This window comes from Cricetulus griseus, chromosome 10, assembly GCF_003668045.3.
Source record: "Cricetulus griseus strain 17A/GY chromosome 10, alternate assembly CriGri-PICRH-1.0, whole genome shotgun sequence".
Lineage (NCBI taxonomy): Eukaryota > Metazoa > Chordata > Mammalia > Rodentia > Cricetidae > Cricetulus > Cricetulus griseus.
The window spans coordinates 13,565,544-13,592,081 of NC_048603.1; the positions used below are offsets into that span (position 1 = coordinate 13,565,544).

The 26,538-nt window shown below is 46.1% G+C and overlaps 1 pseudogene; it reads right to left on the reverse strand.

Annotated features, from left to right (window-relative positions):
- Positions 1 to 246: 246 nt before the first annotated feature.
- On the reverse strand, positions 247 to 24,880 carry LOC113837411 (annotated as a pseudogene).
- Between the last annotated feature and the right edge of the window lie 1,658 nt (positions 24,881 to 26,538).

Below are 26,538 nucleotides of genomic sequence, written 5' to 3' on the forward strand. Positions count from 1 at the left end.
ACCAAATCCTCACTGAGTATTGGCTTCCACCCAGAGTACTCTCACAGTGTTTTCAGGCAGGGCCCTCTCACAGGGTTACTTAGTGTGGGGACACCTCTGGTTTAGAGGTTGTTGGGTATGGAGTACTTGGGAGATCAGATCTCATCTCATCTCATCTCCCCTTAATTCTTCAATTAGCTAACTCTGCTAGGAGTCGAATCAAAAGACCAGCACACAATGCCATCAGATTGCAGTTATGTATTCAGTTTCTTGTACACTTGAACCACATGGGCTATGAGAAGGGGAAGAGAAAGTGCTGACAAGCTGCCTGGCTGGAGGACTGACTTCTGCTAAGACATAGCTTCTAAATACTTCTTACAAGAGCATCTTCCTACAGGAGAATCCACTGCCACAGGGATAGCAGGGGTTGCAAGGGTCGCAGGGGTTGCAAGGATCACAGGGTCCGCAGGATCCCCAGGGCCCGCAGGGTCCGCAGGGTCCGCATGGTCCGCAGGGGCCGCAGGGTCCGCAGGGGTTGCAAGGGTCACAGGGTCCGCAGGATCCCCAGGGCCCGCAGGGTCCGCAGGGTCCCCAGGTTCCGCAGAGCCGCAGGGGCAGCAGGGGTCGCAGGGCCCGCAGGGTCCACAGGCGCCTCAGGTGCCTCAGGGGCCCCAGGGGTTGCAGGGGTGTCAGGGAACAGTGCAAGGGTAGCATGGAGATTCGATCTTGACACAGCTGCCAAGCCTGTAGAGTACGTCACTTCTTTCTCTTCCTCACACGGCGGCAAGCTGAACTCTTTGCAGATGTTCGTGTAACTGTACTTTTTGAATCCAAGGCAGTCGTACCTGTTCTCCCTCTCAGCTGACACACAGACCTTTCGTCTTTCACCGGTACTTTGACCTGATCGGGTTCTAAGCCGCACACGTTCACTTATCCTTAAATGTTGCTGCTGCTACAGGAGGATGCCAGAATTCTATTCGTTGTCCTTCTGAGTCTGTGGTTGGAAAGAGAGGAAGGGAGAAGAGAGGTTAGACCTCTGGACTTACCACACCCCCACCAACCTTTTGTTCCAGGAGCTTCATTCTCACCCTTCCTTGTGGTCTAGAGCATCTGCTTTGTTTATTGTGTGCAACGAGGAATCGTAAGCGGGTCTGGTGTTTTATGTGCTCCCTGGTGAACAGTCCTCAATGAGCCATCCGTCTAATTCCGGGTTCTTATAGCATATATTAATCATAAAAGAATGACATCATTATGGCATCTCTTTTCCCTCCCCCCTTCTTTTTTTCTTATCTTTTTCCTTTTTTTTTTTTTTTTCTACCCCAAGCTGGTCTGGAGTTTATAGCAATCCTCCTGTTTCTGCCTTCCAAGTGCTGGGATTATTCCAGGCTGTGCTAACATTCTAACTCATTATGACATTTCATGCCTCTGTATTTGGTCACGTTCACACACCCGTGATTGCCTCACACTGGGAGCCACCTCCCTGTCCCAGCCCCCCACATGCTGGGGACCCTAGGTATGGATCACCCAGCACCATACTCCCCTTGAAAACCTGGTCTCCCTTGCATGTCAGTTTAGAAATCCAATCTGGGGGATCCACCCCCTTCCTGCTGTTATTTGTACCCCACAAACATCATTACTTGCCTAGTGGGTGGGGAGCAGCTTTGTAATGACACACACCTAGACTTTGGGGCCAATATCTAAACACCTGGGTCCCTTGTATGTCAATGATGTTCCTGTTTTACATTTCTTGGGGCTGTGCAAGCATCGCTGACTTGCTTGCCAAACATCCCACACCTTCCCTGGTACAACCCAAGTAACAGGGTGTGTCACACAGCTGTGTCAGTTCCCTCCCTGGGGAGCCATCTCCTGAACGAGAGAGTGCTTGTTTTGAAGAGCAATTTGGATTTGTCTCCCGTGGATTCAAATTGTTTTGTAGCCTCAGAATCATATCCTTGGTGAGCTCATTTCACTTTGCTAGCTCAATTTTTTTTTTTTGCAGACTTTTTTAAAAATTTGAATTAGAAACAAGATTGTTTTGTATGACAACCCCATTTCCCTTCTCCCTGCCCTCCTCCCTTGTCACCCCCCAACTAAAACCATACCTATCACATCCTTTCTGCTCCCCCTGGAAGGTGAGGCCTTCCATAGGGGGTCATCAGAGTCTATCGTATCCTTTGGGATAGGCCCCGCTAGCCCTAATGTTAAGCAGCACTTTCCTAAGACGATAATGCCGAGTCCAGTAGGGAAACTCACCACTCGGAGAGGGCAGTGTCCATTCATTTAACCCTAGCTTTGCTGTTCAATTTCACAGTGGGTTAGAATTTGATTTTCACCTCATACTTAAATCCAAAATGTAGGCTTCTCCCAGTGCTCAAAGTGTGAGAGTCAAATGAAGCTAGTATCTGTATGATTTCCACAAATACAAACACACGGTGACCCTAACAGCAAAGGCTTCCGGGGCCTCTTTTATTATATGCTAATATGAAGTATATGCTTATGTGCAAGCATAGCTATATGTGAGGATTGACCACACGCTGTCATTAGTGTTTTAAATGAACAATAAGGACCATTTCCACATTACCGCTGGCCACTGCCAATCACGGTGAAAGTGTTATTAGATAACAGAGACTGGACCAGGCCAAGACATCTCCTCTTGCTGCTCATAAGATCTTCCTGTCTGGAGGGAGGTCGGATGCTTACATGCTAGGCCAGACTGTCCTGAAACTCACTATACAGCCCAGGCCGGCCTCTGACTCCCTCCACCCTCCTACCTCAGACTCAGAAGGTGGGAGCCACCATGCCTAGCTAACATTCAGAGCTTTGATGTGTGCCCTGGAACCTCTTTGTGTCACTGCTCCTGTTGTTCATATTGAGTTAAGCGGGGTGCCATCTTCTCCAGGAAGCCCTCCTAGGCTCTCCGAATGTAAAATTTATAAACTCCAACCATTTTACGGATATCTTTGGGGTGAGCTCAGAAGGGAGGGAAGGGGAAAGGATATTGCTAGGGTGTATCTGGTATAACACGGGGCTCTTCCGGGCCTCTTCATATAGTTTCCTAAGTATTTATGGTTCCACCACACAGCAGCCTTTGAGAGAAGGATCCAGGGGTGGTTTCTGTGAGTTCTTCAAAGGCCTGGCCCAGCTCTGTTCTCCCAATGCAATGACTCGTGGGCCCCTCTGACCCATAAGGATTTACGTGCAGTGCCGGCCAAGCCAAGGCGAGCATTGAGGGCTGTAGCCCTCCAGCTCTTTCTCTACTGTGAGGCAAACTTCACGAACAACCTCAAAGCCCTCAGTGGAGAGATGAGTGCATGAGGCCGGCAGCACATCTCCAGTTCTGCCAGTGTGGAGCCTGGCCAGGAGGACAGGAGAGCTAGACCAGCCGCTAGGGGGTGGTGGAGCTCTCCTTTGAATTCTAAATAAAGCCAGCGGTTTGACAGCTCCCAGGACTCTCCCTGATCCAACCCACAGTGTTTAACAACAACACAGGAAACATTCAGGAAGGAATGCGATCCATGCAGATGCAGAGAACGTGGTCTACACCCATTTCCAGGTAGAGTGAGCCAAAAAAAAAAAAAAAAAAAAAAAAAAAGAAAGAAAAGAAAACGGAAAAATGAAAAAAAGAAAAAGAAAAGAAAGAAATCAAACCAGACCCCTGTCCACCCCAAAGATAAGAAATTGCCGATCTCTATGTTATTGTCTGGTCCTCTAATCATGGTCCCCGCACAGCCCGGGAGGGAACCTTGCCTTGCAGCCTCTTGTTCTCCAGGATGCATTCGACGAGGAAAAAGCAAAACGCGGTCCTTTCTCTCTGTGATTGTATCTGTCACGTGCTTTAAGGTCTAAATTAAGAAACGTAAATGAAATCGCAGGCCGGGTTTTAGTTCTTGACAATTAGCGTGGCTTGTAGATTCCCTTTTGTGTTCCGGAGCAGTGCTGCCCCCTAGCGGCGGAGCCGCAGGACGGGTTCTGACAGCGCCCCTTCCCCTTTGGCAAGACAATCTAGTTTTTACCAGAACTGAAAAAACGTCCCCAGCACTCTATGGGTCTCCCAGCTCTTACTGGGGAACGTTCAGTTACCCCTGTCTTTAAAACGCAAGAAACTCGGTGTGTCTTCCTACCCAGCCAGGCGTGGCGGTTCGTTTTCAGAAGCCCTTGGTCTTTTGTGTGGGCCTGCCTTGACCATAAGGTGGGGGAGGCACCCGGACTCTTCCCTTCCCTTCCCCTTGCACCCCTCTGTGTCACGCTACATGCTGCTTCTACGTACAGGGAGAAGGCCATGATGGGCGGAAAGGGTCATGTTTGAATCGTAGTGCCCTGGCTTGCTGGGTAGACACACCACCCTGCCCTTCTGGGAGAGGGTAGAGCTAAATCAGAATCTTTAAATCGCTAAGGCCCCTCAGGGCTGCTATGTGCAGTCAAGTTCCAACCCCCAAGTTCCTCAACGTCCAGCACCGACTGTCTGACTTTGCTGTTGTGTCCAGGGTCTACCCCAGGCCTCTGGTAGAGAGCCACACGCTCAGGCCCGGCCTCACCTGTGCAAAGTCGGATTGGAGAGCACCGCCTTGCTCCCAAAGTGCAGGAAGCACACTCAGCCCCTCCAAAGACTCCCTGGAGGCTTTCTTGGCTAGCTCACATGCCTCGGAGTTATGTGCATGGATGTTTTGTCTGCACAGGTTTTTGTGCACCGCATGTGAGCAGTGTCCCTAGAGGCCCGAACAGGGGACAGAGCAACCTGGGCCTTACAGAAAAGCAATTCAGGCTCCTTTAGCCGGTGCCTCTGCTGCATGCTGCCTCCCAGAACTGATGTCACGGTGGCCTGGGAGGCTGTGATCATCTAGGGAAGGGAAAGGGTTTACTCCCAAGCTGGCTGTCTGGCTGCTGAGCCCTCACCCATCGGCGGGCAGAGCTGATGTCAGAGTCCGTGGAGCAGTTCCAGGTGACAACAAATAAGGAGCGGGTAGGCCCAGGGGAACACAGCCTTTTCATTTTCAATTGTTTTTTCACTGATTTATTTTATCAGAAGTGTATGGGCTTGTGAGTGCTGAGCCGTATGACCAAGCCCAGCACAATCTTCTTACAAACCAATGTCATAGTGGCATCCATGACATTTGGGGTAGTCTGCCCTGTGGGGAGGAAAGCTTGAGCACGCACACATGTACGCATGCTCTCGTGCACACTAGGTACACACACGAACACTTCGAGACAACCCTGGTCCTTTGGATGCTGCCCAGCAGTGCAGTCTGGCATCCTACATAGGAGCCTCTTGGCTCACTCAGCGCTAAGGTTAGCTTTTTAATCTTGACGTCTTCAATCAAACCAGGATCAAGAAGGAGCCTGTGGGGAGCTGGAGACACCGCTCAGAGGATAATAGCATCAACTGCTCTTCCAGAGGTCCTGAGTTCAATTCCCAGCAACCACATGGTGGCTCACAACCATCCGTTATGAGATCTAGTGCCCTCTTCTGGTGTGCAGATATACATGGAAGCAGAATGTTGTTTACATAATAAATAAAATTTTTAAAAAAAGGAGCCTGTGACATCCTATTGCGTTAGCAAGAGCCAAGGCAGAGTGTGGGTTCACATCTTGGCAGATTTGGCAGCTGAAAGATAACAAGCTGTCTCGATGGTAGGAAATGTGGTTGCTTGTTAGAACTGAGTCGTCGAGGGTGCTGCCAAGTGGGCAAACCGACGGGCAGCGGTCCCTGGTGTTCGCCTTTAGCGTGGGGCCGGGCCAGGAACTATATTTCCCAGGATGCCCTATACCCGGGGCATCACGTGAATGGTTCTGGCCAATAGGGTTGTCGGAGAAGCAACCAACCCACAGCATTCCCTGGCCGGGATGGGAAGCAAGCAGTGTCTCTATTTGCGCCTGGAGCATCTCGAGTCTTCAGGAAGGAGGAGTCGCAAGGAAAAATGCACTAACCCAGCAAAGCTGCTCTGGGTTTGCACGAGAGCAAGGACCAGGCGTTATCTCTGAATCACCGGGATGCAGTTTGATGCTGGCGAAGGCGGATACCGTGACCCCAACACCCCGAGCTCACTGACTGTGCACCCGTGCACTGGCAGCTGCCGGTGTGCCCGGCCAGAAGAGTCTCAGTGACCTTGTCAGGACCCTGGACCAGGGTGGCATCGCCGGGGACCCTGGGAATGGCTGAGACTGGAGTGGGTTTGGCATGACGGTGGCTCGCCCATTCATTCCTACGGGTGCCAGCGGCTGCACAGCTTCTCCATCTCTCCACCCCGGAACTCCGAGGGGGTCAGCTCAGGGTCGAGAGTGTGGCCTCCTGTCCTCAGTGTCACCCGTGTCAGCTGAGGGCAGGCCGGCCTTCTGACTCAGGGTGAGCAGCGCTAACCTCCGTGAGGAGCCAGCAGGGTCTGCGCCTGCTTTATACTCCTGCCCTGCTAAGAATCTGGTCAGGTTCCCGCACTACTTGGGAAATGCACCGCCTGTCACACACACACACACACACACACACACACACACACACACACACACACACACACACACACACACACACACACACACACACACACACACACACACACACACACACACACACACACACACACACACACACACACACACACACACACACACACACACACACACACACACACACACCACACACCCCTCATGCTCAGGACCTGCTTTTTGAGGCTGAGCATTGAACGAGAGCCTCCTACACCTTTTGGAAAAGCCAAACCAGTAAGGCAGCCTTGTTGTCAGCTTCTGCTCTAGCCACATAAAACTCCTGTGGAGCAAAGGGTGAGGGCAGACTCGAATGACCTGTTCCAGGGTAATAAACCTTCCCTGTGTTGGAGGCACAGGAAAGTGCCCTGAGCCACCTGCTGGAGCCAGCTCTGTTACCTGTGGAGACCTATTCAGGCAATGAAGTTTATCCCCTGTCTTCCTTACCCCTTGACCTCATCACACAAACGTTGAGGGGAGTTGACTAGAAGTCTCTGACAAGCGCTAGGAAAACCTTAACACCCCACTCCCTCTACTTCTTACCCTCTCATCCAGTTTCCATCACTTGGCAGAGAGGGTTGTAGAAGCTGTGTTACACATCCTCCAGATGTTGAAACCTGTTACATCGGGGCTACACCTCCCCCAGGGTCGTGTGTGTGTGTGTGTGTGTGTGTGTGTGTGTGTGTGTGTGTGTGTGTGTGTGCCACTGACAGGGCATGGCCCGGTTATGGAGGTGACTGAAGAATGGGGTGAGTTCTCCACTTTCAGCCTTTGCCTGCCTCCCATGCTCCTCTCTGAATTTCTTGGTCATAAGGTCTCAGGTCTGCTTCTGGGTCAGATATGCACTTTATTCTCTTGTGATTCTTGAAGGTAATTTAGCAGACAGCAATTCTGCTTGCTTCCGATATTTAAACTACATGTCGGAAATGTTTGAAGCACACCTTTTCTCCTTTTTAACTATTTGTTTTGGCTGGCTTTACAGACACCTTGTAACCAATGACAAATATCTGATCTCCCTGCCTCCACCTCCAAAGTTCTGGGATTACAATGCATGAGCCAACACGCCAGGTTTTTGCTGTCCTGGGCACTGAAGTTGGGGCTCTGAGCAGGCCAGGCAAGCACTACCAACCACACTTGTTATGGGAATGTCTTAAGAAACTATAACCTTTAGTGGAGTGTGGTGCTGAAGCTTTTAATCCCGGGCAGACAGAGGCAGACGGATCTCAGTTTGAAGGTCTACACAGTGAGCTCCAGTTCAGCCAGAACTACATAGTAAGACCCTGTCTCAAAACAAAACAAAACAAGGCATGGTGGAGGCTGAGGCAGGAAAATCTTTGTGAGTTCAAGGCCAGCTTGGATCTATGCAGTATGACCAAGTCAAAACAAAAACATACTATAGTGGGAAATTACCAATACAGAGTCAGGTAGAAATATAAGGTATTTAATAGGGAAAAGCCTTACTTACAGAGCGACCTATCCAGCCAGCATGGCAGCAGTCTGTACAGCAAGTAGCAAAGTGAAAACGAAAGCGCAAATGCAGTCACACTATGTCACTCTGACCACGCCCTCACAAACGTGGTCAGGCAACCTGTAGCCAGCGCCTAAGTAGGCGTGGCTACAGCTTCCCCTACAATTCCCCTTTTAGTCTAAAAGAGGATTAAATCTTAACAGTTTAAAGTATCCAAAATGAACAATCATAAAGGTAAAATATAAGAAGATACAACAATCTGCTTATGTCACATCCTAACTATCTATTTTAACTAAACCCTAAAGGTGTCCAAGCCTGAACACCTCGTTCCAATCTTAACCAAAAACAATAGGAAGCTATCCCTAACTAGGTATATACACTATCCTAAGTGGCAACAATGGGGAAAGGGGGCGTAGCATCCTCCAAGTTACTTCCTGCTGAAATGGGATGATGATAGTCATGTGGGGTCCTGTAGGAAGATAATGTTAGTATAGTGAAAGTCTTGAATGAATTGTATCCAGTCCATGTTTGATGGGATTCACTTGATTGAAGATCTCACTTGAAATCCTCAACTTGATTAAAGTCAGTACCCGAACCTCTGGCCAGAGTGTCAGTTGAAATGGAGCAAGTTGGATCCAGTGCACTCGAGGAGGTATGGCCCATTTTTTTTCCAGGGTGTCCCGGGATTGCTTTCAGGCAGGTCTTCATTGGCTGTGTGGGACTCAAACATAAACAGTTAGCAGAGAAATGTTTGCTTGTGTATGTACACATGCTGGGGAATGCAACCATGAGAGCATAACAATTATGAGAGGGTGTACACCTTGACAGAAAGATCCAAGAAAAGACAAAGACAGTCCCTAAATTCTTCTTTTATTCTATATTACATCAATTGGCTTCTTGATACAACACAGAACAATAAAGTTTAGTTAAATAACAGGCTTGGATTTTAGAGGAGGAAAGCCAAATCCACCTCTAAATCCAGCATTGGTTTAATTGAATAGGGACTAGGAAATAAAGAGAAATAGTTCTCTGAGAGACAGCTGTAAAGTTTACCATATGGCACGTTCCTTTTGTTTGATGGTTATAGCTACCTTTTCTTCCCAAGTATCTACCCATGCAGTGTCCTTTGCCTTCTGGAGATGAGTTTTCCTGTGAAGATAAAAGCACAACACTTCCCTTTCCTTTAGGAGGTTTCTATCTAGTTTATGAGATATACCATAGTAGAATACCTGTCATTTGTCCTCGTTGAGATGTTTTTCCTTTTCAACTCGAATCTTGATCAACTTTGATGGTATCCAAAGTTTTTCTTCTCCTATGGAAACCAATGCAAAACCCAGACCCCAACGTAACACATGTCCTGGTTTCCATACAGAGGTTAGTACATCTTTGAAGTATACCGGCTGATTCAGTTCAGCAGTTTTCTCCGTAGTCCAGTGTCTTTCTGCAGCTGTTTGTCCTTTTTCATTGGCATTAAGAAAGTTTAGTGTTAATAAAGCATTATGCAACCTATGTTTGGGGGGTTTACTCTTCTAAGCTTGTTTGTTGAGCATCTCCTTAAGTGTTCTATTAGATCGCTCAACCACTGCTTGTCCTGTAGGATTGTGTGGTATACCAGTAACATGCTTTATGTTATAATATTTGAAAAATTGTTCCAATTTTGTAGAGACATATGCTGGAGCATTGTCAGTTTTTATTTGTGCAGGTATACCCATAACTGCCATCACTTCTAGCAGGAGTGTAATAACAGAATCAGCTTTTATCAGAGTTAAGAGCAGTAGCCCATTGGAACCCTGAGAATGTGTCTATAGTATGATGCACATATTTCAAGTTTCCAAACTCTGCAAAGTGAAAGACATCCATCTGCTAAACCTCATTTCTCCAAATGCCCTTAGGATTACAACCTGCTGGCAATGGAGTTTGATTATAAAAGGAACAAGTAGGACAGTTTTTCACTATCTCCTTGGCTTGTTGCCAAGTGATGGAGAAGTCCTTTTTCAAACCTTTGCTATTTACATGATGTTTCTTATGAAATTCTGAGGCTTCTAACACACTTCCAATTAATAAACGATCAATCTCACCATTGCCTTGTGCTAGTGGGCCAGGCAGACCCGTATGGGATCTGATGTGTGTAATGTATATAGGATTACTTCTGTTTCTGATAGTTTCCTGTAATTGTAAAAACAGACAAGTTAATTCTGTATTATCAGGAATGAATTCTGCAGTCTCAATGTGTAACACGACTCTCTCTGCATATTGAGAATCAGTAACTATATTAAGAGGTTCTGTAAAATCCTTAAGTACCATGAGAATTGCATATAATTCTGCCTTCTGTACAGATGTATATGGACTTTGAACTACTTTACTTGCCTCACCTGCTTTATAACCTGCCTTACCTGATTTGTTGGCATCAGTGTATAAGGTAAGATCTCCAGAAATAGGAGTTTGTCTTACAATACGTGGAAGAATCCAGACTGTCTTTTTTATGAATTTAATTCTGTCAGTGTTGGGATAGTTGTTGCTAATTGTTCCCAAAAAGTCAGTTAGAGCTATTTGCCAATATTCATTATCCTTCCACAAGGAGGAAATTTCTTCATTAGTTAAAGGTACTTTAATTTCTGCTGGATCTTTTCCAGTCAGCTGATGAAGTCTTAATTTACCCTTTAAAATCAAATCAGAAATCTTTTCTATATATGTCTTTAACTTTTTGTTCTGCTTATGTGGCAGAAATATCCATTCCAATATAGTGTCTTCCCTCTGCATCAGAATCCCAGAAGGGTATTCTCTGGATGGCAAGATAACCAGAATACAGTCTAAATCAAGGTTTATCCGATCTACATGTGCATTCAATATTCTGTTTTCTACCCATTGTAACTCTTTTTCTGCCTCAGCAGATAATATTCTAGGACTGTTTAGGTCCTTATCACCTTTAAGGGCCATTTTTAAATGCTTTAAGTCATGTCCTTCTACACCAATAATCGTCTGTAACTGAGAAATTTCTACTAATAATTTCTGAAGAGAATTAAGAGTTTGATACCGATCTCTCCTAATTTGTACCTTTTGAGGTCTGATTCTTTGTAAGTCTATCTTGTAACCTAAATAGTTAATATTAATAGAATCTCCTCTTTGTATCTTTTCTGGGGCAATCTGTAATCCCCAACGAGGCAGAACTTCCTTCACCATTTCAAGCATACGTTCCAAAGTTTCCTTATTAGAATCTGCTAAAAGAATATCATCCATGTAATGATAAACAAGAGATTGTGAAAATTTCTCACGAATTATTTCCAAAGATTGCTGTACAAAGTGTTCACACAAAGTTGGACAATTTAGCATTGCTTGTGGCAAAACCCTGCACTGATATCTCCTAACTGGCTGTGAATTATTAAGAGTTGGTACAGTAAATGCAAATTTTTCTCTATCATTTTCCTGTAACGGTATTGTGAAGAAACAGTCTTTTAGATCAATGACTATGATAGGCCATCCTTTAGGTATTAAGGAAGGTAATGGCATTCCAGGCTGTAGAGAGCCCATTGGTTGAATTGCCTTATTTATAGCTCTCAGGTCTGTCAGCATTCTCCACTTACCTGACTTCTTTTTGATGACAAATACAGGAGAATTACAAGGACTGGTAGATTCCTCTATATGTCCAGCGTCTAGTTGTTCCTGTACTAACTTTTCTAAAGCCTCTAGCTTCTCAGAGGTCATAGGCCATTGTCCTACCCAAACTGGTTCATCTGTAAGCCACTTCAATGGCAGGGCCTTTGGCTCCTCTGAAGGTCCATCATTTGTACCTAGTTTCTGTACAGCATGGATGGTTGGTAACCGTTTTCCATAGCGTCTTACCAGATCTTTTCTACTATCTAAAGATTGTACATAATTTGTATCTGACACTGGAGGAATATTAATCTGAGTATTCCATTGCTGTAAGAGATCACGACCCCAGAGATTTATAGCTATATCTGCCACGTATGGTTTCAGTATCTCTTTCTGTCCTTCCGGTCCAATGCAGACCACTGAATTAGCACTCTGTCGAACTCTAGATAGAGTTCCAATTCCTAAAAATTGTACATTTGCCTCTCTAAGAGGCCATTTCTGAGGCCAAGACTTTTGAGTAATAATAGTTACATCCGCCCCAGTGTCCACTAAGCCAGAAATAACTTTATTATTAATTTTCACTTTCAACTGATGCCTTTTATCATTAATAGAAGCTTGCCAAAATATGCGTTTCTCATTTTGTCCATTCACACTTGATTCTTCATCACTATTCAAACTACCATCTAGAGGAGTATCATTTTTCACAATAGGCAAAGAACTATCTGTTGTTCCTGTGAGTGATTGTCTCCCACTGCTACTGGGAATGACCCAACCTTTCTCGATGTGAGGGCCTTCTTGAGTCCCCCTTCGGGGTTTCCTGACCTTAAGGGGTTTCCTTGTATGTCCCTGGTCGATCTACATTCATTGGTCCAGTGTCTGCCCTTACCACATCTTCTACACAATCCAGAAGGCAGTGGCCTTCCATATGAGGCATTGTTAGAATTCATTTGTCTACAATTTCTCTTAGTATGTCCCATTTTACCACAGTTGAAACATCTAGGTTCCTGGAGCCTTCGTGGTCTCCAGGGGAAGGCTCTTCCTACCCAAGGTTCTGGTTCATAGTATTAGTAACCTCTAGTCTCTTGGTATCTATGTTGACCTCTGTAAGGTGCTTCTCCTTGCCAAGCCCTTACATCCTCACCTCTAGACCTTTTAATTTCCTGTTGCCATTTTAAACCTTTGGAGATGGCTTCTCCTACCCAAGCTCCAGTATCTTGCACATTATAGTCAATGTTGGCTGCATACAAAACCCATTCTTCTAGCGGAGCTGATCTGATCTTTAAAGGCAAAAGTATTCTTTTGCATATACTGTTTGCATTTTCATAAGCTATTGTATATAAAATTGATTGTCTTGTTCTGGATGTGTTACCTGTAATTCTACTGCCCTAGTTAACCTTTGTAAGAAATCCTGGAACTGTTCTGTAGGTCCCTGTTCTATTCTGGTATAAGCTTCTAGGTGTTCTCCTGGCTCACGAACCTTATCCCAGGCATTTAATGCTGCTTTCCTGCATAGAGACAGTATATCGTCGTCATATTCAGCCTGAACCTGTGGGTCAGCATAAATACCCTGACCAAGAAGTTTATCTAGAGGGGCTTCAAAACCTTCCTTTATGCCCTGACGCTCAAGGAGCTTTGCCTCTTTCCTTACTAATGCCTTCCACTGGATTTGGCATGAATTCTCAAGTACAGCTGCTACCAATCATTCCCAATCTGTGGGTGTCACCCTCTTAAAGGTTGCCCATGAATGTAATAGCTGTTTTACGTATGGGCTATGGAGACCATATGAGACAACTGATTCTTTAATATTCTTAAGATCCTTCAGCTGTATAGGTTGTCATTCATAAGCCATCCGTCCATGAGGGTGTTTCTTAGAAGCTGGCTTTTCTACCATGGTAGCTGGGTACACTAATGGTGCACGAGTAACAACCGTAGAAGAATAGTCATGATACCTGGGTGGAGTAGGTGCCTGGGATTGGAGTCATTCTGCTTCTGAGGCATCCCAATGATCTTTAAGCCTAGCAATGATATCCTTTTGAAAAGTTTCAATCTCCTTAATCATAAAAGATTCCAAGCACATTAGGGAATCTGTAAATTGCTCTAACTGCTCATCTACACATTTTTCTAGGTCTTTAATACGATCATCCTTAGGCAGCATCTGTATGGCATGGAAACTGCCTTCTAGGTATTGGAGTTTAGGTATTCGAGGTCATGATTTGCTGATTTTGAGTCCTCAGCAATCGACCATATGGACCTATGTAATCTGTCAGCCCAGTACTGTAAATTATCTTCCAAACATTCAAATCTAGACTCAAATTTCTCATCTGCTACCTTGGATGCTTCAATAACTGATTGAATGGCATTGTCCAATTCTTCAACCCTATGCTGGGTATTTTGCACCTTTGCATCTAGTTGATGAGTAACATTGCCTATCTGAGTTTCTAGATGGCTACAGATATTCTTTAGCTGGTCATGGTCTTCTGACAGCCTAGCCTCTAAGGCCTCAGACATGGAGGATTTCTCTGTGTTTATCTTATCATAAATACGCTGCATCTCATCAGACAGCTCTGTCTTTAGTGTATTGGACACAGAGCCAAGCTTATCATCCAATTTCTGTTCCACTTGCTGCACAATTGTGGTCTGACCTAATCTGTTCTCCAAAACCTCACTGCGTGAAGCTGTTATTTCCTGTAAGTAGGTGGTGAGGTTATCCTTATCCCTATTCCTGAGTCCTCTGGCTAGTAATACTATTTGTACCAGCAAGCTAACTGCCATTACGGCATATAGGCCAGTAATTGGCAAATTAGCATCCTCCTCAAACAGTGAATTCACGTAATAAGCAAAAATATTACCAATTTTAGCAAATGATAAATATTCCGCCATAATTTTACCTGATTTCTACTCCAGATGCAGTAAATATCTTTGACCAGTGGGTGGCACAGGTGTTCAGATAGTCTGCGGCGTTTGGCAGCAGTTGGTCAGCGGTGGAGAGAGGTGACAAAAGCGGCTGCGCTTATCTTAGACAGTATACGGCCTTGCAGCTGCAACCACTGAAACAGATGCTACTTTCCTTCAGCAGCGGCCAGGGGAAGCCTCTGCTGAAAGCCGAGGCCTACTTTGACTCTAGGCAGTTAGAAACTGTCTCCGGGCTGGGTGGATGGTTCTGAACAGCTCAGCGGCAGCGGGTTGGCTGCTACCCGGGAGCACCTGTGGAGAGAAGGCGCTTTCCGGGCCTAGGCCTCGGGCCCAGTGGAACCCACAGCCTCTCCCAAATGGGGTGTAGGTTTCCAATATCCCGCTCCTGACAACCAGATATAGTGGGAAATTAACAATACGGAGTCAGGTAGCAATATAAGGGTATTTAATAGGGAAAAGCCTTACTTGCAGAGTGACCTAGCCAGCCGGGGTGGCAGCAGTCTGTACAGCAAGAAGCAAAGTGAAAACGAAAGCGCAAATGCAGTCACACTACGTCACTCTGACCACGCCCTCACAAGCGTGGTCAGGCAACCTGTAGCCAGCCCCTAAGTAGGCTTGGCTACAGCTTCCCCTACAACATACAACCAAACAGAAGTATAACCCTCTCCAAGTGGTTCAGATCTGTAATCCCAGCATTAGGGGAGACTGAGGAGAATTAGCATGAGTTCAAAATTAGACGAAACAAAAAATGAAAAGAAAAAAAAATAAAGTAAATTTAAAATGCAGGGAATGAGAGCTGGCAGTTAAGAGGCTATATTGCTCTTGCAGGGAGCCTGACTCGGATTCCTGGATCCCACAGCAGGTGTCGAACAACCTATTGTAATTCCACATCCAGGGGAGCCCTCTTCTGGCCTGTGTGGGCACCCGCACTCAAGGGTGCACATTCACACATTTCCTTAAGGGAAAAGAAACCCTTAAGGAAACCTTAGAGGTGTGCTTTCTCCCTTGGAGTACTAACTCCTCTTCAACTGCAGTTTCAACTAGATTATTTTGGCTCAATGTAGCACCTGCAGCCATTTAGGATGAGGCTTCAAAATTGTAAGCAACTGTTAAAGTCTTTCAAGGCTCTTAATTCTCCCTAGAAATTCGGAACAACTCAACAAGAACCCATGATAATACAATATGTAAAAAGCAAGGATGACAGTAAAAGTGATTTGAACTGGGCAGGGTGTTGTGTACCTGTGATCCCTGCACTTTGGTGGCTGAAGAGTTCTAGATCCGTCTGGGCTTTATGGTGAGACCAAGTCTCAAAAGCAAAGGAAAACCCAAACACATACACACACACACGCACACGTGAGTAACTTACAAGATAAAAGTTGTTTTTCCACCATAATAACTTAGAAGCTGCCTGCTAATTTAAGTGTCAGTATGTCCCCTCTACTTCTTTGGTATTTTTTTGGTATTTGTTTTTGTTTTTTGTTATGTTTTGTTTTTTTCTTTGGTTTTTCAAGACAGGGTTTCTCTGTGTAGCTTTGGAGCATTATCCTGGCACTTGCTCTGGTACCAAGCTGGCCTCGAACTTACTGAGATCTGCCTGCCTCTGCCTCCCCAGTGCTGGATTAAAGGCTTGTGCCACCAACGCCGGTGTGCTTCTTTGTTTTTTGGGGAATTTTTGTTTGTTTGTTTTTTCAAGTCAGGGTTTCTCTGTGGCTTTGGAGGCTGTCTGGGAACTTGCTCTGTAGACCAGGCTGGTCTCAAACTCACAGAGATCCACCTGCCTCTGCCTCCAGACGGCTGGGATTAAAGGGGTATTTCACCAACGCAAAGTTTACAAGGTTGTGTAAGACCTGCCTGTGATAGGCCTGGGCCGTTGGCTCTGGGGCTTGGATGCACATTAGTGCCACCTATGGAAGTACTTAAATATAGCTGAGGCTCTAACCTGAGCTGGGCCTTCTTTGAAATGCATTTTTGGTGCTGGAGAGACGAGTCCACTCTGCTGTTAAGAGCATCGGCTGCCCTTGCAGAGGACCTGGGTTCAGTTCTCAGTACCCACACAGTGGCTCACAACCGTCCATAACTACAGGTAATAACACACCAAGCTCCTCCGAGCTCTGTGGCCACCAAATGTGGTGTGTATGCATACATGAGCACACAAAGAATCTTATCTTTGCTTCTGGTAGTCCTGGTGTGGAAGCGAGTACATCAGATTTCCCAAATGTGGATGCTGAGGACTTTGACAGCGCCTGTCTCCTTGTCTTATGAATTCTTTTCACCGTCTTTAGTCCTCATCCTAATGCTTAGCCTGCCAGGAGCCATCACTGTTGTATAGGATCTGTTGTAAAAGATTGTCAGTATGAGTGACCCATTATGTTGGGAGAATAGCTAACTACAGTCCCAATCTACCTTTCCCCTTCCCCAAATAATCAGAACCTGGGCTAATAGGTGACAGCAAACATTCCACAGTCAGATTACTTAGCTACCCTTCCTCCTGCGACCTCTTCACCCATTAACAAACTGCTTTATTTACACTTCTCAGCCTGCTCCCCTGTTATCCTGTCTACCTCCAAGGACTCACGTACCAGGAAAATGACCTCTACCTTGATGAATCCCTGCCCCAATTTTTTCTGCTTCACCTGCTATATAAGGTCTCTGAGAAAAATAAAATTTTACAGCTTGATCAGAAATCCTGTCTTGTCATCCTTGTGTCTCTTGTTCCTATTTATTCCAAGTCCTTCGAGGTTTGGGTTCGCTTTGCAGCAACCCTGCTGGCCGTGGCATTAGCCCCACTGTGGTTTGCATCATGGATTTGACATGTCTGAGATGTGCATTGATCCTTACACATTTATAATGTTATTTGTTTTTTTTAACTTTTATTTGCATTTATTGGATGATTACTCTGGCTGGTTTTATGTCAACTTGACACAAGCTGAAGAAGACACCAGAGAGGAGGGAACCTCAAGTAAGAAAATGCCTCCATGAGATTTGGCTATAGGTAAGCCTGTGGGACATTTTCTTAATTACTGATTTGTGGGAGGGGACTCAGCCCATTGTGGGTGGGGCCATCCCTGGGCTGATGGTCCTGGCTGCTATAAGAAAGCAGGTTGAGCAAGGCATGAAGAGCAAGCCAGTAAGCAGCTGTCCTCCATGGCCTCTGCATCAGCTCCTGCCTCCTATGTGAGTTCCTGTCCTGACTTCATGATGAGCAGTAATGTGGAATTGTAAGCCAAGTAAACCTTTTCCTCCCCAACTTGCTTTGGTCATGGTGTTTTCATCACAGCCACAGGAACCCTAACAAAAACAACATATTCCTGTACCACGTGTGTTTGTTTCTTCAGTTTCTCAGGGTGTCTTTTCCCTCTGTGCAGCCTCCTCTTCTGACTTTAGAACAACTAGTTCTGCCTTAGTGATGTTGAAAACTCACTTTTGTGCAGAGCTCATGCATGTGTTAACCCAGCTCTCATTTCGGCAGCTCAAGTTAGATGCTTTTGTCCATCTGAGACGTTCGGTGACTAGCGAATCCATACCTTGACTCCTCAAGTTCATTATTGCTCTCTGCATTTTTAAGCACAAGCCGCAAAAACCGGGCAGTCTTTCTGGACCTGGCCCACTGACCTGTGTCCCGCAGTGTAGCCTGGGTACACCTATGAGCAACCCCTTGCACTGCCAGAATGAAGACATTACTTCTTTAAAGTGGCATTGTTCAGACACATGGTGGCCTGGGCAGTTCCACAGCTGATTTTTGCATGATTTTGTAGGGTTTTGGGGCTCAAGAGAGTAGCAAACCTTTTTCTTAGGTCACCTCAGGCCACTCAGAAGAAAGGGAGGTGTGTGTATTTTTTAATGGCTACTCTGTTTTTGTTTTTAGTTTTAAAGACAGGGTTTTTCATGAGTCCCAGAATCCCAGGATGATATTGAGTGTCTGATCCACCCTCCCACTGGTGTTGCAGGCTTGGGCTTGAATGAGAAAGGCTTCCCTTAGGCTCAGATATATGAATGTCTGATTCCCAGGTGGTGCACTGTGTAGGACGGTTACGGGGTGTGTCCTTCCTATGGGACACGAGGCCTTGTTGGAGGAGGTCTATCACTGGGCATAGACTTTATGGTTTTAAAAGCTCAGAACAGGACCAGTTGCTCTCTCTCTGTGTCTCTGTCTGTCTCTGTCTGTCTGTCTGTCTGTCTCTCTCTCTCTCTCTCTCTCTCTCTCTCTCTCTCTCTCTCTGCCTCCTTTTTGCAGATCAGATGTGAGTTCTGTTACTGCTCCAGCACTATGCCTGCCGGCACGCCACCAAACTTCCCGCCGTGACCATCATGGACTAACCCTCTGAAACATAAGCAAGCCCCTAATGAAATGTGGTTTTCTATAGGCTGCCTTGGTCATGGCGTCTCTTCACAGCAATAGGGCAGTGACGAAGACACATACCTGGTTGTATGCTGGGAACCAAGCTTGGCAGATGCATGCTGGGTAAGTCCTATACCACACAAGTGATGGGAGAAGTCCTTCTGTGTATATGTTTGTCTTATTGGTGGATAAATAAAGCACTGTTGGCCAATAGGGAAGCAAGGGGCTAGGAGTGGAGGAGGATTCTGGGTAATGTAGTAAAGAGGAGTGTCTCCGTATGATCCCAGGGAGATAAGATGCTAAGGCTGGAGTCCCAGGTAAGATAATTACTTATAAAAATATGTAGATTAGTAGTTATGGTTGATAATTAAGAATGAGCTAGCAAATAAGATATCCTAGTCATTGACTGGCAGCATTGTAACTAGTATAAGACTCGGTGTGTTATTTTGGGGCCTAAATGTGGTGGCAGAACTAAGGTGTTATCATTACCCAGGGCAAGTTTCCTTGTTTCTTTCCTTTTCCCCTTCATAGCATGGCTGAGATTCTCTCACTGTGGGTGAATAATTCATTCAGGGTCACCTAGTCCAATGTTCCATTTTCATGGTGACAGTGTCACGGAGCCTTCAGCTCTGCCCACCTGTGACTGTTATACACTGTACTTGGGCACTTTTTGGAAGAATCCTCACTTGTTATTTTTTTTTATTCCCCCAAGATAGACCTCCACCTGCCTCTGCCTCCCAAGTGCTGGGATTAAAGACACATACCACATCCCAGCATCCTCCTTGTTCTTGACACAGAATTAGTGTTATGGCTCAATGAGTCAGATATATGATCTTCAAGGTTTTCCACACAGTTCCCTGTGGGACCGGCCTGCACCTAGCAGATGACACTCTGGCTGCGTTGACTCCGCACAAAGCTCCCTTCCAAGCCTTGGAATTGTTTAGGAAGAAACAAGGATGTCCTATTGCAAGAAATATTAAACATGAGTCTTTTTTCTTTCAGATTTTTTATTTGAATTAGAAACAAAATTGTTTTACATGACAATCCCAGTTCCCTTATCTCTCTCCTCCTCCCCTACCCCCCCAACTAAAACCCTACCTATCACATATCCTTTCTGCTCCCCCTGGATGATAAGGCCTTCCATAGGGGTCATCAGAATCTATCATATCCTTTGGGATAGAGCCTAGGCCCACTCCTGTGTCTCTTGGCTCAGGGAGTATTCCTCTATGTGGAATGGGCTCCAAAAGTCCACACCTATCCTAGGGATAAGTACTGAACTACTACAGGAGGTTCCGTAGATTTCCAAGGATTCCTCACTGACACCCATGTCCCTGGGGTCTAGATCAGTCCCGTGCTGGTATCTGGGGGGCAAGAGTTTCCCGATGTTTAGGTCAGGTGTTTCTGTGGGTTTCACCAGACTGGACCCCTTATCTCTTCACCAGTCCTTCTCTGCATCGGAACTGGGTTCCAGTTCAGTTCAGTGATTAGTTGTAGGTGTCTGCTTCTACTTCCACCAGCTGCTGAATGTGGGCTATGGGGTGGCATATAAGTCAGTCATCAATCTCATTATCAGGGGAGGGCATTTAAGGTAGTCTCTCCTCTGGGATTAGATTGTTAGCTGGTGTCATCTTTGTAGATCTCCAGACATTTCCCTAGTGCCTGATTTCTCTGTAAACCTAAAATATCTCCCTCTATTATGATATCTCCATTCTTGTTACCTTCTATTCTTCCCCTGACTCAACCTTTCTGCTCCCTCATGTCCTCTGCACCCCTCTTCTCCCCTTCTCAATATGAGTCTTTTCTATCAAGCATTATGAAACTTATGTTTGGGACAAGGAGTTCAAATCTATTATCTCCCCACCTAGTAAGACTTTTCGGCAAATGTATTAATCTACCAATGCCAGTAAAACTTGCATTTATACAAAGAACCAGGATTATGTGGCCAGAAGGACAAAGAGCAAGGCTGAGGCCATATGTGGCTAATATAGCAATAAATCTATGATCTGTTTGAGCAATATAATACCCAGATTCACATTCCTCCAGTGTCAAAAATGAAACATAAACCAACTCATGTTTATGGAAAAAATGTTATAAGGCAATATATAAACACATCCAGGCTGTACAAAGACAGATGGAGCTGTCAGGCAGACACCATGTAGCTACCGGAAAGATACAACGCTGGGCATTCCAGTAAACCAAAACCACATAGAGATACACAGATGAATACATATAGGTTAATAATTGAGAGCTGGCCAAAAAGAAGCCTGAGCCATTGGACAAGCTGTGTATAACTAATATAAACCTCTGTGTATTTATTTGTGACTAAGGGTGGCCCGACCAGGCAGAAAACAAAGTCTGTCAACGAGGTGTAGTCCCAGAGTTTGATGGCCTGGAAGAGTCCCCTTCCCACTCCCTTTCATCTCCTGTGCTCCAGTTCTGTTCAGAGTAGCCAACTGAATAAGACTGAGAGGCCGGACCCCAGCCCTGGGGAAAAGGCACAGCTACCACCTAACTTAGAGTGAAAATCAAGTATGCTTCCAGTCTCTGTGTGTTTGTTCTTCCAAGCCCACCCACTAGATCGAGAGTGGATTTCCCTTGTCTACACATGTGCGTGGGAGTGGCAGTCGGTCTCTTTCTTCTCCATCTGAAACTTATTTCTAACTCTATTCTAAGATCATGGACCTTAGATGATATCGTGTATTCTTTTTCTGTTGTTACTGTAACAGGTTTAGCTTAAAACAACACTAATTACCTTCTTCTCTTTCAGGACTTTAGACCCAACAGGCCTGAGTTCCCTTTGCAGACTGGTGGTGATGGGGGTGGGGAGGCTCTTTCCTTGCTTTGCCCAAATGTTGGATCCCACGGTTGGTTTGTGTCCCTCTGACTGGGATGACTTCAGTCTCTGCTTGTCACAGCCCTGCCTCTGGTTGGAATCCTTTTCCCTGCCTTCACTTAAGGATCTTATGATTGCATGGGTCCACATGGGTGACCCCTGATAACCGACAGTGTTAAAATCCTTCAACTGGAATGTGGGCACCATGCAGGAGGGACATTGGTCAGCCTGTGTACTAGACTCCAGGGCCCCTTTCTCCTGTTGTTTCAGAGCTCCATGAGGGATCAGCCCCAGCCATATACCATCTTTTCCAGACAATCTTGACCTCACACAGGTGACCCATGAGAGCACATATTCTAGTCCCTAATCACTGTGCCACTGAAATCTGGGTCGTTCCAGAAAATCTGGGATGTTCATTGTAACTATAGAAATAGTTTGGCCTGGCAGTGGTGGTGCACACCTTTAATTCCAGTACTTGGGAAGCAGGGACAGGCAGATCTCTGTGAGTTCCAGGGTAGCCTGATCATGGACAGTCAGGGTCGTTACACAGAGAAACACTGTCTTGAAAACCCAACCAAACAACCAAACAACAAAACAAAAAAAATGAAAATTGGTTAATAACTATAAACATATTTTTTAAAGAATGGTTTGTGTCTGGCTATAATTATTTCCGCAAACATGGTAACCACATTCCTTCTAAAGTGATATTAACTATGAATGTTGTTAGTAAAAATTGCTGAATGTTTGTTGTGATTTTTTCTACAGTCTATCTTAAATAAAAATGCTTCCCTGCCATTTTCATTTTATTTTGAGACATTCTCTGCTTCAGGCTTCCCAGGTGCCCAGGCTGTGTCACAAGTTGACTGGCATTTTAATCTCTAGAGAAATTAATCACAGAGAGAAAGATTGTACAGACCAAACCTTGGGCCCTGAGTATGTGAGGCAAACCACTCCTATCCTGGCATATATATATTGAGTGTGTGTGTGTGTGTGTGTGTGTGTGTGTGTGTGTGTGTGTTTGCTCTGTATTGTGTGGTGCGCATTGTGTATGTACAAGAATGTAGAGATGTGTGTCTATGAGTGTGTGTGTGTGTGTGTGTGTGTGTGTGTACTGTGCGCTGTGTATAGTGGTGAGCATTGTGTATGTACAGGAGTGTAGGGATGTGTGTCTATGTGTGCGTGTGTAGAACCCTGAGGGAGACCATGGTGTCTTTCTTGTTCTCCAGTCTACCTCCTTTAGATAGGTGTCTCTCATTGTCAAGGCTAATCTTGGTTGTCATCTTGACTGGATTTGGAAGGAGTTGAAAGGCAAGCCTCTGGGCTCTCTTGTGAGGGCTTTTCCTGATCTGTTCCATAGCATAGGGAGACCTACCCTACACAGGGGCTGTAGCCTCTGGTGGGAGCTCCAGAAAAAAGCTGCACCCCAGAAACACTTTGCTTACCTTTGCCGTGACTGGCATGTTCATCTGCACTGTAGCAGAATCCAGCTTGAGGGGGCTTCCAACAGGGGCTGCAGACAAGAGGCTCTCCAGGAACCCTCCCGGATTTAGCATCAGAGTGGGATTGCTGAGACACCAAGCCCCAGGAACTGAGAAACTGCCAGGTTCTCTGCCACGTTGGTGTGTGAGGCAGCCAATGTTTAGCCAACCCAGACTGTACTGTGTAAGCCAACTGAATGTGTTTCTTTAAATGTATATTCATTCTGCTGCTTCTGTCAATCTAGAGAACCCCAAATGAGACACTGACTGAACGGTAAACTCATTACCTAGGCTAAGCTAGCGGGCCAGCAAGTTCCCAGGACCCAACATCTCCATTCCTCAATGCTGGGATTTAAATATGAACAGCCACACCCAACTTTTTGTGGATACTGGGGATTTGAACCTGGGTCTTCCCACTTGTGAAGCCTGCACTCTTACCCACAGAACCATCTTCATATCCTGGTCCATATTTTACAGCTCCTCAAGTGATTACCAAGTGCAGCCCTCACTGAGAAAACTAATCCACTGACAGCTAAGACCAATTAAAGGATGTAACTATGCAAACAAGGGTTTGTGTTTCCTCTATGAATCTAGACCAGCTTCAGCCATTTCCTCCCCGGGGTCCCTTCATTCTTCCTTATTACTTCCTTTATTCCCTAGCAGTCAAAGGAAACTCTGGAAGCCAGGCATGGTGGCACACCCCTTTAGTCCCAGCACTCAGGAGGCAGAGACAGGCAGATCTCTGTGAGTTTGAGGCCAGCCTTATCTATATAATGAGTTTTCCGGACTGCCATAGTTACACAGTAAGAACAACCTCAAAAACAAACAAGAATGGCTCTTGAGCTATGTCAGTGAGGATCCAAATTCAATGGTTGAAGCTGTACTTCCCTGCTCCATTGACCTTTTGTGCCTAAAACCAGTTTCAAGAATTGGAAAGAGACTGAGTGGCAATAAATCCCCAGGAGGCTGCAAACTACCCTGAGCCAGAAGTGCAGAGTCAAAACCCCAGGAATGCTGAAACTCTGGAGTTGGATGGCTGCCCTGTCTTGGATCTTCTAACATGTTGCACTTTGCACTATTCTCCTTAGGATTGTCTGGTCCCCCAGTAAAATCCATAGTCGTGTTGGGCTTGGGAAGGAGGTGGCCTCACCACCAAATCCTCACTGAGTATTGGCTTCCACCCAGAGTGCTCTCACAGTGTTCTTTTCAGGCAGGGCTCTCTCACCGGGTTACTTAGTGTGGGGACATCTCTGGTTTAGAGGTTGTTGGGTATGGAGTACTTGGGAGATCAGATCTCATCTCATCTCATCTCCCCTTAATTCTTCAATAAGCTAACTCTGCTAGGAGTCGAACCAAAAGACCAGCACACAATGCATCAGATTGCAGTCATGTATTCTTTTTCCTGTACACTTGAACCACTCAGGCTATGGGAAGGGGAAGAGAAAGTGTTGACAAGCTGCCTGGCTGGAGGACTGACTTCTGATATGACATAGGTTCTAAATAGTTCTTACAAGAGCATCTTCCTACAGGAGAATAGGCCGCCACAGGGATAGCAGGGGTCGCAGGGTCCGCAGGGTCCGCAGGGTCCACAGGGGCCACAGGGTCCGCAGGGGCCACAGGGGCCGCAGGGGCCACAGGGCCCGCAGGGTCCACAGGGGCCGCAGGGTCCACAGGGGCCGCAGGGGCCGCATGGGCCGCAGGGGCCGCAGGGGCCGCAGGGGTTGCAGGGGTCGCAGGGGCCGCATGGGCCACAGGGGCCGCAGGGTCCACAGGGGCCGCAGGGGCCACAGGGGCCGCAGGGGCCACATGGGCCGCAGGGGGAAATGCAAGGGTAGCATGGAGATCCGACACAGCTGCCAAGCCCATAGGAGTAGTCTTTGCAGACGTTCATGTAACTGTACTTTTTGGATCCGAAGCAGTCGTACATGTTCTCTTTCTCAGTTGACACACAGACCATTCCGTCTTTCACCCGTACTTTCAACGGATAGGGTTCATAGCAGCACATTGGTCCTAAAATGTTGCTGCTGCAACAGGAGGAGGCCAGAATTCTGTTGGTTGTCCTTCTGAGTCTGTGGTTGGAAAGAGAGGAAGGGAGAAGAGAGGTTAGACCTCTGACTTAGCACACCCCCACCAACCTTGTGTTCCAGGAGCTTCATTCTCATCCTTCCTTGTGGTCTCGAAATGTGCTTTGTTTATTGTGTGCAACGAGGAATCGTAAGCGGGTCTGGTGTTTTATGTGCTCGCTGGTGATCATTCCTCACTGAGCCATCCGTCTATTTCCGGGTTCTTATTACCATATATTAATCATAAAAGAATTACCTCATTATAGCATTTATTTTCACTCCTCCCTTCTTTTTTTTTTCTTTTTCTTTTTCTTTTTCTTTTTCTTTTTCTTTTTTTTTTTTTTTTCAAGACCTAGCTGGTCTGCAGTTTATAGCAATCCTCTTGTTTCTGCCTTCCAAGTGCTGGGATTATTCCAGGCTGTGCTAACATTCTAACTCATTATGACATTTCATGCCCCTGTATTTGGTCACGTTCACACACCCGTGATTGCCTCACACTGGGAGCCACCTCCCTGTCCCAGCCCCCCACATGCTGGGGACCCTAGGTATGGATCACCCAGCACCACACTCCCCTTGAAAACCTGGTCTCCCTTGCATGTCAGTTTCGAAATCCAATCTGGGGGATCCACCCCCCTTCCTGCTGTTATTTGTACCCCACAAACATCATTACTTGCCTAGTGGGTGGGGAGCAGCTTTGTAATGACACACACCTAGACTTTGGGGCAAGGATCTAGACACCTGGGTCCCTTGTATGTCAATGATGTTCCTGTTTTACATTTCTTGGGGCTGTGCAGGCATTGATCACTTGCTTGCCAAACATCCCACACCTTCCCTGGTACAACCCAAATAACAGGAGATCCTCATTAACCATGAGTGTGTCACACAGCTGTGTCAGTTCCCTCCCTGGGGAGCCATCTCCTGAACGAGAGAGTGCTTGTTTTGAAGAGCGTTTTGGATTTGTCTCCCGTGGATTCAGATTGTTTTGTAGCCTCATAATCATTTCCTTGGCGAGCTCATTTCCCTTTGCTAGCTCTGATAAATTTTTTTGCAGATTTTTTAAAAATTTGAATTAGAAACGAGATTGTTTTGTATGACAATCCCAATTCCCTTCTCCCTCCCCTCCTCCCCTACCACCCCGCCCCCCCCCACACACACAACTAAAACCCTACCTGTCACATATCCTTGCTGCTCCCCCTGGAAGGTGAGGCCTTCCATTGGGGGTCATCAGAGTCTATCGTATCCTTTGGCATAGGCCCAGCTAGCCCTAATATTAAGCAGCACTTTCCTAATGCCGATTCCAGTCAGGAAATTCACCACTCGGAGAGGGCAGTGTCCATTCATTTAACCCTAGCTTTGCTGTTCAATTTCACAGTGGGTTAGAATTTGATTTTCACCTCATACTT